This window comes from Ursus arctos, unplaced genomic scaffold (genome assembly GCF_023065955.2).
Source record: "Ursus arctos isolate Adak ecotype North America unplaced genomic scaffold, UrsArc2.0 scaffold_19, whole genome shotgun sequence".
Taxonomy (NCBI): Eukaryota; Metazoa; Chordata; class Mammalia; order Carnivora; family Ursidae; genus Ursus; species Ursus arctos.
The window spans coordinates 49,708,528-49,720,534 of record NW_026622863.1 but is presented as its reverse complement, the minus strand read 5'-3'; the positions used below and the strand labels follow the sequence as shown (position 1 = coordinate 49,720,534).

The window sequence follows — 12,007 nt, the reverse complement described above, 5'->3', positions numbered from 1 at the left end:
TCTTACTGGTTTATTCTCTGCATGGACACGAAATGAACGATCTTAAGGTTTCTTAAAACGTGAATGGATTATACTATCCCTTTTGTCCCGTGACTCGATCTTCATTTAAATATACACGTTATGGCGGTTTTTCCACGTGAATGCATAAATCTACCTCACTTTTCTTCATGCTTTCACCCAATTTCAAAATCCAGCTATACTATTCTCTGAAAGTATAACTTGCTTGTCTTTAATGGGTACCCTCTACATTGATTTTTAAGTGAGTGTGTGAGGGTTGGCTTTTTAAAAACTATTATTATTAGGGGGCGCCTGGGTAGCGCAGTCGTTAAAAAGTCTGCCTTCGGCTCAGGGCGTGATCCCGGCGTTCCGGGATCGAGTCCCACATCGGGCTCTCCTGCTGGGAGCCTGCTTCTTCCTCTCTCACTCACCTGCTGTGTTCCCTCTCTCGCTGGCTGTCTCTCTGTCACATAAATAATAAAAAAAAAATTTAAAAAATATTATTATTAGAATAGCTGAGTGGAATCACTGGGTCAGAGGGTAGGCACTTCTCAAGTGTGTGTGTTACATTTTAGGTTATTCCAGATTATCCTCCGTCAACATTACTAGACTGCCCATTTTTAACTTTCTTAACGCCAAAAATTATCAATTTAATAAATTTGTTCAAATAACAGACTGACGTGTGTTAAATAATCAAGGAATTAAAATGATCAATAGTGGCATAGTGAATTCGAGAGTGAGAGACAAAGGCTTAACCTTCCTATGGCTACCGATCTGCAATACATCTGTCTTTCTCCTGTTCCGCTTATTCAGGGTAGTTCTGATGGGTAGACCAGATCTCCCATCAGAGAGACAACTGGTCATCCTGTCTTGGAGGGTGACGGACTGTGATACCTCTGTTTTCCTTCCACAGTCTTTAAATAAGTCTTGGCGTCCTTCAAGAGACAGAAGTTCTAGGACTCATCAGCCGCCTCTCAGAATATATTATTTCCCTGATTATTGTGACAATAAAGATTTGACGTCTCTTCCCTGTGGATGACTTCTTTTGTTGAAAAAAAGGCACAGCCAGTGCTCAATGGTAATCAATGCAATGCTGACCGTGGTCGGGTGGGGAACCAGTAGGACATTTGTGGGGAAGAGCTTGCCTTCAAATCAAGATCCTGGTGAATTGCTAAGTGTATAATCTTTGGTAAGTTAAGTAAGTTCTCAGAGACTCAAGCTTAGAACTGGATCACTTGGCTCTTTCTCTTCTTACCTCCTCCCCGTTCAAAATGCCTACATCTCTTAGTAGCCAGCATTCTCTTAGATCTGCAACTGGGCTCAATCCATTCAAGCCTCAGCACAATCTTCGTAGTTTTAGCCTTTTTCTGGAAAATCGGCTTAGTCTGCCCACCATAGCCACTCTGCTTCCTGTTGTAACGCCACTTTCCCAGGGGGATAAAAAGAATCCTCGCCTTTCTTGCACTGTGTCACTTTGTGGGGTTGGTGCTTGCCCCACTTCTTGCAGAAAAGTCTGGCAGGTTTAGGAATGTTCACCATGTTTGCGAGAGGGCTATCGGCACGGAAAGCTAGAATGATGTTTTTGAGTTTCATCCACTTTGTAGCACACATATCAATATTTCATTTCTTTTTTATGGCCGAGTAATATTCCGTTCTCTGGCTATACCACGCTTCGTTTATCCATTAATATATATATTTTATAAAATACATAGGTGATATGTGTAGAGCGAGTGAATTTTCACAAGCTAAACACTCCATGTAACTGACAACCATTCTAAGAAACAGATCATATCCGGGGTGCCTGGGTGGCTCAGCGGGTGAAGCGTCTGCCTTCCGCTCAGGTCGTGATCCCCGGGTCCTGGGATCCAGCCCCAGATCGAGCTCCTTGCTCAGCGGGGAGTCTGTTTCTCCCTCTACCCTTCCCACTGCCCCCCTGCTCGTGATCGATCTCTCTCTCTCAGGCTCTCTCAAATAAATAAAATATTTTTAAAATAATAAAATAAAATTAAAAATAGAACCACACTGAGACACCGGGCGAGTGCTATGACAAAACTCCCAAGACAGGGTGGCATATAAACAACAGAACAATGGAAGTTTCTTTCTCACAGTGCAGGAGGCTGGAGGTCTGAGATCAGGTTGGCCAGCGTGATCCGGTGAGGGCCCTCTTGTGGGCGTGGTTGGGGGGTGACAGGGGTGGGGTAGGGGGTGGGCAGCCCTCTGCTTGTCTCTGAAGAGGGCAGAAGGGGAGCTAGCTCTCTGGAGCCTCTAAGAGTCCACTCATAATTAATCCATCCACCCTCCTGACCTAATCACCTCCCAAAGCCCCCCCCCACCTCCTAATACCATCACTGTGGGCATTAGGTTTTCTAGATAAGAATTTGAAAGGGGCACAAACTTCAAGCCATAGCACTAGCAGAAATGCAAAATTAGGGGCGCCTGGGTGGCTCAGTCAGTTGGGTGACTGCCTTCGGCTCAGGTCATGATCCCAGGGTGTTGGGATCGAGCCCCGCCTCCGGCTCCCTGCTGAGCAAGGAGTCTACTTCTCCTCTCTCCCTCTGCCTCTCCCCACTGCTTGTTCTCTCTCTTCCCAAAAAAGAAAGGAAGGAAGGAACTCCTGAGATTCGAGCTCGTGTAACAGTATTTCACTGGGCGAATGCACCCAAACTTATTTTATCCGTTTTATTCCTTTTTAAAAAAAAATATTTTATTTATTTGAGAGAGAGTGTGAATGAACAGGGAGGGGAAAGGCAAAGGGAGAGGGAGAAACAGACACCCCGCCGAGCAGGGAGTCCAACACCGGGCTTGATCCCAGGACCCTGAGATCATGACCTAAGCCAAAGGCAAGTGTTTAAATGGCTGCATCACCCAGGTGCCTTCTTAGCACTTTTTTTATATAGGCATTTCCATTTATAAGAAGATTCATTTCATGTGCCACAATCTTTCCCCAAACTGCTGAATTTGCCCAGACTCTTTCCCCTCATGTTTTAGCTAGGAGTTTAATTTTTTTTAATGTTTTTTTTATTATATTATGTTGGTCACCATACAGTACATCCCTGGTTTTTGATGTCAAGTTCGATGATTCATTAGTTGCATATAACACCCAGTGCACCATGCAATACGTGCCCTCCTTACTACCCATCACCGGTCTATCCCATTCCCCCACCCCCCTCCCCTCTGAAGCCCTCAGTTTATTTCTCAGAGTCCATAGTCTCTCATGTTTCATTCCCCCTTCTGATTACCCCCCTTTATCCTTTTTATTCCTGATGCGCATTTGGGAAGTTGCTAGCTTTCCCGCGCTTTGACTGTATCTTTCCGCAGGTGTCTCGTGCACGTTTCTGTTGGGCATCCACGGAGGACTGGAACTGCCTGGTGCTAAGACGCGTGTGCGTTATGATTTAGTAACTTCGGGCCACTGCTTTCCAAAGAGATTGTTCCGATTTAAATTCCCACCAGTCATGGTTCCAAATCCTTGCCAAATTAATATTCCCTAGCTGGTTGGCTTTAGCTTTGCATCATAGGAATGGAAACAAATATTACGTTACCTCTGTCTTTTTCCTGCTTTTCTCCCATCGAACCCTCAGCGTCTCTCCCATCGGGCCCGAGGTCCAGGCTCAGAAGCAGCGGCGTGTGGATGCCCCCTGGTGGCCTTAGGGCGTCACAACAGGTATGTGCGCACCCCGTTTCTCTCTGTTCCCCTAGGGCGGCCCTGAATGAACCCCACCTTTGATCTGTGTCTCTAGGCACGTTGTTGATTGTAACAACAATATTAAAGCTACACTAGCTTAGAGGTATTTCCTGTTAGGCACTTATTTCGAGGAATCTCAGATAAAAAGTAAAAAAAATGGTGGTTTTTTGTTTGTTTGTTTTGTTTTGTTTTTTACCAGCAAAATCACTGGTGGGTACTGTGTTCGCTTACTATAAAAACAACATCCTTAAAAACCTTTCTTTTTGTGGCACTGGATCTTTTTAGATGGCTTTTAGCAAAAGGGACCACCAGAGCCATTCTGAATTTTCTTTTAGTGAAGTAAAGTCTGGTATGGTCTTAATAATGACAGCGATATTCAACTGCCTGAATCCATCAACTCCTCAGCAGAGATTTGGATTTTTTTTTTAAAGATTTTATTTATTTATGTGACAGAGAGACAGCCAGTGAGAGAGGGAACACAGCAGGCGAGTGAGAGAGGAAGAAGCAGGCTCCCAGCAGAGGAGCCCGATGTGGGACTCGATCCCAGAACGCCGGGATCACGCCCTGAGCCGAAGGCAGACGCTTTTAACGACTGCACTACCCAGACGCCCCTGGATTTTGTTTTTTTTTTTTAATTTGAGAGGAGAGAGAGGGAGCGTGAGCGGAGGAGAGGGGTAGAAGAAGAGGGAGAAGCAGACTCCCTGCTGAGCAAGGAGCTGGATATGGGGCTCGATCCCAAGACCCTGGGATCATGACCTGAGCGGAAGGCAGACGCCTAACCGACTGAGCCCCCCAGGCGCCCCTGGAAGCAGAGATTTGATAGAACAGATCTCAAGCTTTTCACATCAGACTCCCAGTGCCCGGGTCCTACCCCCAGAGACACGGCTTAATTGGCAGGGGCTGTGGGAATGTTAAAAGCCCCAGGCAGCCCTAATGGGCGGCAAAGTTTGAGACCCATGATTTAGAGCAGTGGTTCTTCAAGCGTCGTACCCGACCCAGCAGCATGAGGATTACCCTCACTTGGGAACCGAGAAAGGCAGAGTCTCAGGCCCCACCCCGATGTACTGGAGCTGAACCAGGGATCTGGACGGAAACGGGGTGTCTAACCTGAGATGCCTCCCTGAGATGAGCACCTTGCAGGGACCTACGAGGCTCTGGCAGACCTGGAGGGAGCTAGGCTCCCGGGCGGGTTGGATGGAGGGCTCGGTTAATACGGACAAGGTATCGAACACCCCACGTTCCCTCTGGCCAGGCACACCTGGGTGTCAGGCGATGACTCAAACAGTGCTCCCACTCAAACAGTGCTCCATCCTCTGCACCACTCAGAGACTCAGTTTGTCACTCCCAGGAAATGGGTTACCTCTTCTATCTTCTCTAAGAAAGGGTGCTCCCTAGAAACCGAGACTAGAAACTGATCATTCCTCCAGCCGCCTAGACAATGGCTGTATCCTTTGCATCCTTTCCACATTTTGTTCCTCCAGGACAATGGGACATCTTGTGTCCCTGGGGCTGAATCTCTCCCACGCCCTTCCCTGGATATCTCCAAATGGGTTTCCTCTGTGCCTGCTGATTCAGAGACCCCATCTGTCCCTTCTGGCTAATGGCTCCTTGCTTCCAGTCTCACCGGGGTTTCAGCTTGACTCCCTTCTCCCCTCTCTCCACTCCCCACCAGGTAGACACACTTCTACCCGCACCACCTCCATCTCCAACCCAGAGCGCCCAGAACAGAATCGAGCTTCTTTTTTTTTTCTTTTTTTTTTTCATGAGTTAATTTTTTTTTAAAGATTTTATTTATTTGACAGAGAGAGAGACAGCCAGCGAGAGAGGGAACACAAGCAGGGGGAGTGGGAGAGGAAGAAGCAGGCTCCCAGCGGAAGAGCCTGATGTGGGGCTCGATCCCATAACACCGGGATCACGCCCTGAGCCGAAGGCAGACGCTTAACCGCTGGGCCACCCAGGCGCCCCCAGAATCGAGCTTCTTGAACTCAGCTCATTTGTGGAAGGTACAAACAACGGACTCTTTTCATATATCCGGAGTTCTTGTCCTCCACGCCCTGTCGCTGAGTCTGAAAGCTTCATCTCCTCCAGAGTAAATCACAGGAGATTCTTACCTCTACCACAGATGCCATGGGTGCCAAGGGACCCACAAGGATCACCGTGAAAACCACCAAAGGGGGAGCACTCTGAATCATAGGGATCACCATGGGTCCCACCAGACCAACAGTGTTGGCTGGCCATGTGATTGAATGATCAACAGTGCTGAGATTTTTTTTGCGACGATTTGGAAAACAGAAATTCTTGCTCTGGTGCTACGTTGAAGGATAGATACAGGGAAGTCCCAAGACCTGCCTTTGATTAGTTACCCCGCCCCCCACCCCGCTCCTTCCTGAGCTGAGCGGAAGGTCCAGATGCTTCCCTTGGCATGGTCCGCACACAGCCCAGGAAAAGTTTCCTGGGGGATATCGAAGGTCCTTGGATTCAGAGGGGCAGGGGGGCTGGGGCTGCTTAGGTAAAAGGTGAAATGTAATTGGAAAGGTGAGAAGCACAGGATCTGTACTACTTAAACCACTCGCTTTCTGCGCAGCCAGTCAAGGCAAAAGCAAATTGTCTCCCCCGATACAAAATCCATCCATTCGCCATTTCGCGATGGCCGTTTGGTGCCTGGGGGGTTCCCAGGGTCCCTCCCCCGCCCCAGGGTGTGAGTCTGAATCTCATCTAACCCCTACCCGTCTACACCTAGAAAGCCCTCAGGGATTCTCCCAATCGCAGCTCTGTCTCCTGGGATAGATGCAAAATTAGATTTCTCCCAGGGGCGACTGGGGTGAGGTTTCGGTGGTTTGTGGGTACGTTCTTAGCAGGGTCTGTCAGATAAGGAGGGGCTTTCAGTACATCCTGGCAGTGTCTCCACATCCCCACACCACACACACACACACACACACACACACACACACACACACCAGAGCCGGTCACATGACTGTCCCTCCCCCAAATCTGATCTAATTCTCTCTCTGCTCTGCTGAGGCCGGCCTGGTCTAAGAGGATTGGAGCATTTGCTAAATGGGACTGGGACAGGGTCAGAGAAACAGCTGTGGGGAGACCCAGGGGCCAGGATGGCCATGGGGGCGGGGGGGGAGACAGCAGAAGTTGGGAAGGGGGGGACACAAAGGGGCCGAGAGAAGGGGTGAGGAGTTCTCCTGGAGTGCTGGGAAGAGTGGTCGAGAATGTCAAAGAAGGGCCTGACTCCAGCTGAGTGTTTATAAGAGGTCCATGAACTTGATTAATTTTCAAAGTATCAATCCCCAGCCAAGGTCCAGGTTAAGTCATTAGAATTAAAAGCATTGAACCAGGTTCTTGGATACAAATGAAATATATCAGCTGAATTCTCTATATGGCACAAACAGATTGGAAAAATAAAATGTTCAATTATCACCTAAAATTCAGGATCAAATCCGACAACTAAACGTCCAGAAGTATGTCCATAAGGCCCCTGTGGTATAAAATAAGAATGTTTGGTGGAGAGCCTTTGTAAACAACCAAAAGAACGAATAAGTAATATCCTTGGATTGGGGGGCTCCGTAGGGTAAAGATGTCCACTCATCCCCAAATCATTTACGGATTGAATGCAATTTTGATTAAATTCCCAGTGAGGTTGCTTGAGGCTGGTAGAAAGCTCTCGAAGCAACCACGAAGCAAGCAGAGGCGGGGAGCAGAGGTTCCGGGGGACACCTGGGACCCCACAGAAATGCCCACAGGCGCCCTGAGTACCAGCAGGGACGCTCACAGCAGCATGACACGTGGTGACCTTGACCTCAGTGAGCACAAGGTGACACCTCAGTAGGTGGGATGAACGGGGTGTGTTCCCACTGCAGAGGAGTAATCGGGGTGCAGCCCGACCCGCCACCGCTGTCCCCACACACATGGAGGCCGTGCACGAAGACGGAGGACACCTTAGTCCGTCTGACCCCAGGGGAACCGCAGGACTCTGTGGGGACAGATTCCCCTATAAACTCAGTAACAGCACCCCCGAGTCACTGCCATCGGCAGGGTCACTCCCCTCTTGGGATCCTGACATCAAAGGGGAAAGAGGGTTCCTCCAAGGGGTCTTGGGGCGAGAGGGGCCTCGTGAAATTGGGGGCCAGCACGGGGTCTGGAGAGAAGTCCAAGACAGAGGAGCCCTGAGGCCTGGCTGGGTCCGGAGCTGGGACAGGGGTGTGTGCAGCGGGGACATGCTCCGGGAAGCCCTGCTCTGGGTCCTGCTGGGCTCTGCTGCCCTGGAGATCCGTGCGGGGCTGTGCCGAGCTACACTGGAGAGGCCTGGGATCCCTGGGAACAGGGGGCTAGCAGGGACCGGGGCCCGGCTGGGGACAAGAGCAGGAACAGAGGCGGCCTGGGTGGGGACAGGGAGAGGGACAGGACAGGAACAGGTGCGGGGGCTCCATAGCCCCTCAGTGCAGTGGGGGCTCCCCGACTTCGCCCTTTGGGCAGTCCCTGCAGCCTGGCATGCTTGGCTTTGTGGTTTGTTTGTTTTAAGATTTTATTTATTTATTTATTTGACAGAGATAGAGACAGCCAGCAAGAGAGGGAACACAAGCAGGGGGAGTAGGAGAGGAAGAAGCAGGCTCATAGTGGAGGAGCCTGATGTGGGGCTCGATCCCATAACACCGGGATCACTCCCTGAGCCGAAGGCAGACGCCTAACCGCTGTGCCACCCAGGCGCCCGGGCTTTGTGGTTTTTGAACCACACCTGGAAAGAGGGACAGAGGGGACAAGGAGGTGTGAAAGGGCTTGCCTCTGTCCCAGGGCTGGGGCTCTAGGGAGAAAAATTCGGGCCTCATACTGCTCTCTATGGCCCCAGGCCCAATTCGAGGCCCCTGGGGTGCAGCAGAGGGCAGGAGGGGCAGGGCGTGGACACCCCGGAGCCCAGGGGCCAGGAAGGAGCCTGGCCCAGAGGGTCTCCCACCTTCCCACAGGCCCTGAGTGCTGGTGCCTGGAGACCCACTAGGGCTTCAGTCTGGGAGGGGTCACACTGGCTGGTTTGGACAGCACAGAGGATGAGATGAACTTGGTGTCCAGCCCTGGGGCTACACAGGGGGCCCCTTGCTAGCTGTGTGGGACCCTCTGGCCTCAGTCTTCTCAGCGGTAGTGGGGAGGGCCCAGCCCCCAGGAAGTGCCACCTTCCCAGTGGGTCTCGTGAAGACTGGGGACACGGGGGCGCGGGGGTCGTACCTGAATTTGCTGTTCGTCCAGGTCAAGCCTCGCCGCCAGGGCGAGATACTCCTCGTAGCTCGGGAATCGGTTCGTCTCGAAATGCTTCTCCAGCTCCTGCAGCTGTTCCCTTTGGGACACACTGCGATCCTTCCGATCCCTCCAACCCTTCCGGGTCCTCCAGAACCTTGGGGTGCTGGGGGACCTGGCCGAAGGAGAAACAGGGTCAGACAAGCCACAGAGACAGCCCCCAGCCCGTCAGCGCCCCTCCCCCTGCCGGGGCCAGGCCGCGGTGAGCAGATGGGAGGCTTGGGCCTGGGGTAGGAGGCACAGCTGTGCATTCGAGGCAGCCTGTGGACCAGATGCCCTGGAGTCAGGTCCTGGCTCTCCCCCTTCCAGCCCAAGTCCCTGTGCATGTCTGGGCCTCAGTGTCCACATCCTTGAAATGGGCCTGAGAACAGCTCCTGTCTTGTGATGCCAGGGCCCACAGCCACGGAAGGCTGCTGGCTCAGAGGGGCTCCCGCCTCACCGGGCCCCCAGCCCCTCACATCAAGGGCCAAAGTCCCCCTCACACTTGCAGGGGGCGACCGTGTACCAGGCCCTCTGCTCAGCACACCCCAAGAATTTAAGGGCATGGCCCAACTCCACAGAAGTCCCCACAGCACAGTGTGGGACCCCTCCCCTACCCCCCACCGACAGGGGGCCTCCTTGGATGCCCAGAAGGCCTCCCCAGCCTCAGCCACAGGGGCTGGCCCCACAGCGCACCCCCGGCCCCCAGACCCCGGCCCCTCAGGCAGGCCCAGACCCACCTGCGGGAGGGTCTGGCCCCTGCATCCTCGCTGCTCCTCGGCTGCCTGCGTGTGAGGCTCTGCCCACAGGACCTGGGGCTTAAATCCCACAGGCAAGCTGTGCCCACCCAGACCCAGCCTGAGGGTCCCGGGACTCTCCCTCTCTCACCCACCCTCAGCCCCGCCCCTGGAGGAGTCACAGTGAGTGAGTAATCCTTTCCACCCTGTGGGGGGGGGGCGGGGCTGGGGGCTGGGACCTCAGTGGAAGACCGCCTTGGTCCCACCCTTGGGCGCTCTCGCCCAGGGGAACCGCACGTTGCCCATGGTGCGGGGTCCCCATCCCAGGAAGGGGACCCCATCCCAGGAAAGGGCCTCTCCAGCCTCCAGCCAGTGCCCTGGGGTCATCCCATCCCCTCCCAGTCCTGGGAGCCCCAGCCCCCCACTTCCCCACCCAACCTCCAGCCTCTCCTGCCTGGTCGGTCCAGCAGCCTCTCCCCAGCCCCCCAACGCCACTCTCGCCTTCTCGTCCCTTCTCTAAGTGGCCCCCGAGTCCTGGACAGAGGGGTGCTCAGACACGCTGGCCCCGATGCTGATTTGGGGTCCCTGCTGGTTTTCCTATGGGATGGAGGCCGACGGGGGTGCAGGTGGACGGCGGCCCCTTCCTCCCAGTGAACGAATGAACGGGGGCTGCTCTGGGGGCTGGACTCAGGAGCTGGGTGCCCCTCAGGCTGCTGAGACCCACAGCTAGCTGGCACGCTGAGCTCCTCCCTGGAGGAGGGTCTGCTCGGGACTCGAGTCGGGGAGAACACAGCTTATGGGCTCCGTCCCGGGGAGGGCTTTTATTTTCCTCAGCGCGAGATGAAGGGTAGGCAAAGAAAGCAAAGGGATCTTGTTGTTGGAAGTTGGCCTGCGTGTCTCACGGCGGCATCTGCCCTAAGTGGACATTCGCGCCCCTTCCTTTCCGTTTTCTTTTCATTCAAGTTACTTAACATATAATGTGCTCCTCCCTTTCTGCAAGATTCTGCCTTAATTGGACACTTTTTTTCTCCTCCTTGGGCAGGTGGGAACACACGGGTCACCACGTCAATGGCTCTGCTGTCCACAAGGAACAACTAGCCATTTCCCTGGTGCATAAGATGTGACCAGAGGCCACCTTCTCCCTCATTTTTTTTTCTGAAAGATTTTATTTATTTATTAGAGAGAGAAGGAGAGCGAGCAGGAGAAGAGAGTGAGGAGCTGCGGGGCGGGGGGAGACAGAGGGAGAGGGAGAAGCAGGCTCCCTCTCTCATTTTTAAAAGACATTAAATGTACCGTTTTGTGGATGAGATTGGCCCAGATTGAGAAGAAGCGTCTCACCTGGGTTGGGGGTGGGACCGTCCGAGCCCTCCCACCCATCTTAAGGGTGAACTTGCTTCAAGCTTCCTGCTTGCTGACCTAAACCCTACAGTTTGTAGTGGAACGAATTCACCCGCTTCCTGACATCCCACAGACCCCTGGCCTTGAGGCACAAAGGACCAGGCTTTCCAGAAGGGGACGCCCTGGGGAACAGTCATGGTGTCCTCCGTGATGGGTTCCCGATGCAGGGAAGAGTCTGGGTGCAGGTTGTCGGGCTGTTGGCCCAGCCTTTAGTGGGAGACACCTGGGAGCCTTGATGACTGGCTGATTATTGGGGGGGCTCTGGAAGGACAATGGTCAGGTGCCCAGCACCAGCTTCTCCTGCACATGGCCCCCTCACCATTTCCCACGCCTTCTCCTTTAAACCGTCCGCTGCCTCCGGGAGAAGAGGGTGGACTTTGAGACGTTAGTCCACCATTGTCCCCAGTCCCCAGCCTCCTCAGTAAGGCCAGCTTTCCTTTCCCATCAACGCTTGCGTCTTGAGTATTGGCTTTCCAGCAGCCAACCTGAGTTCAGAAGCGGTCCTCTGTCCCGTAATGGGGATGCGGAGTCTGACCGTCTCACGCTCTTAGAGGGCAGGTTGGTTTTTGAGAGCCCTGGTGAGAGCTGTCAGTGCCCCTCAGCCGAGGACTGTCAGGAGGACGCAGGAGTGGAGCACATGTGGGTTTATCATCTCCTAACTAGGGGCATCTTGGTAAGAGGGTGTTTGAAAGGACCTGTGCAGGACATGGGCTTGTATATTATTTGGGGGGGGGGAGGTTCAAAGAAAAGTGATTTTTATGCTCAAAAGAATTGAAGTCAGGGGGACACCTGGGTGGCTCAGTCAGTTAAGTGTCTGCCTTCGGCTTGGGTCCTGGGATCGAGTCCCACAGGGGCTCCCTGCTCAGCGGGGAGCCTGCTTCTCCCTCTCCCTCTGCTGCTCCCCCTGCTTGTGCTT

At 53.1% G+C, this 12,007-nt stretch overlaps 1 pseudogene; it reads right to left on the bottom strand.

Moving 5' to 3' along the window:
• Positions 1–1,217: 1,217 nt before the first annotated feature.
• Positions 1,218–1,536, bottom strand: LOC113243204 (60S ribosomal protein L36a-like; annotated as a pseudogene).
• Positions 1,537–12,007: the final 10,471 nt, after the last annotated feature.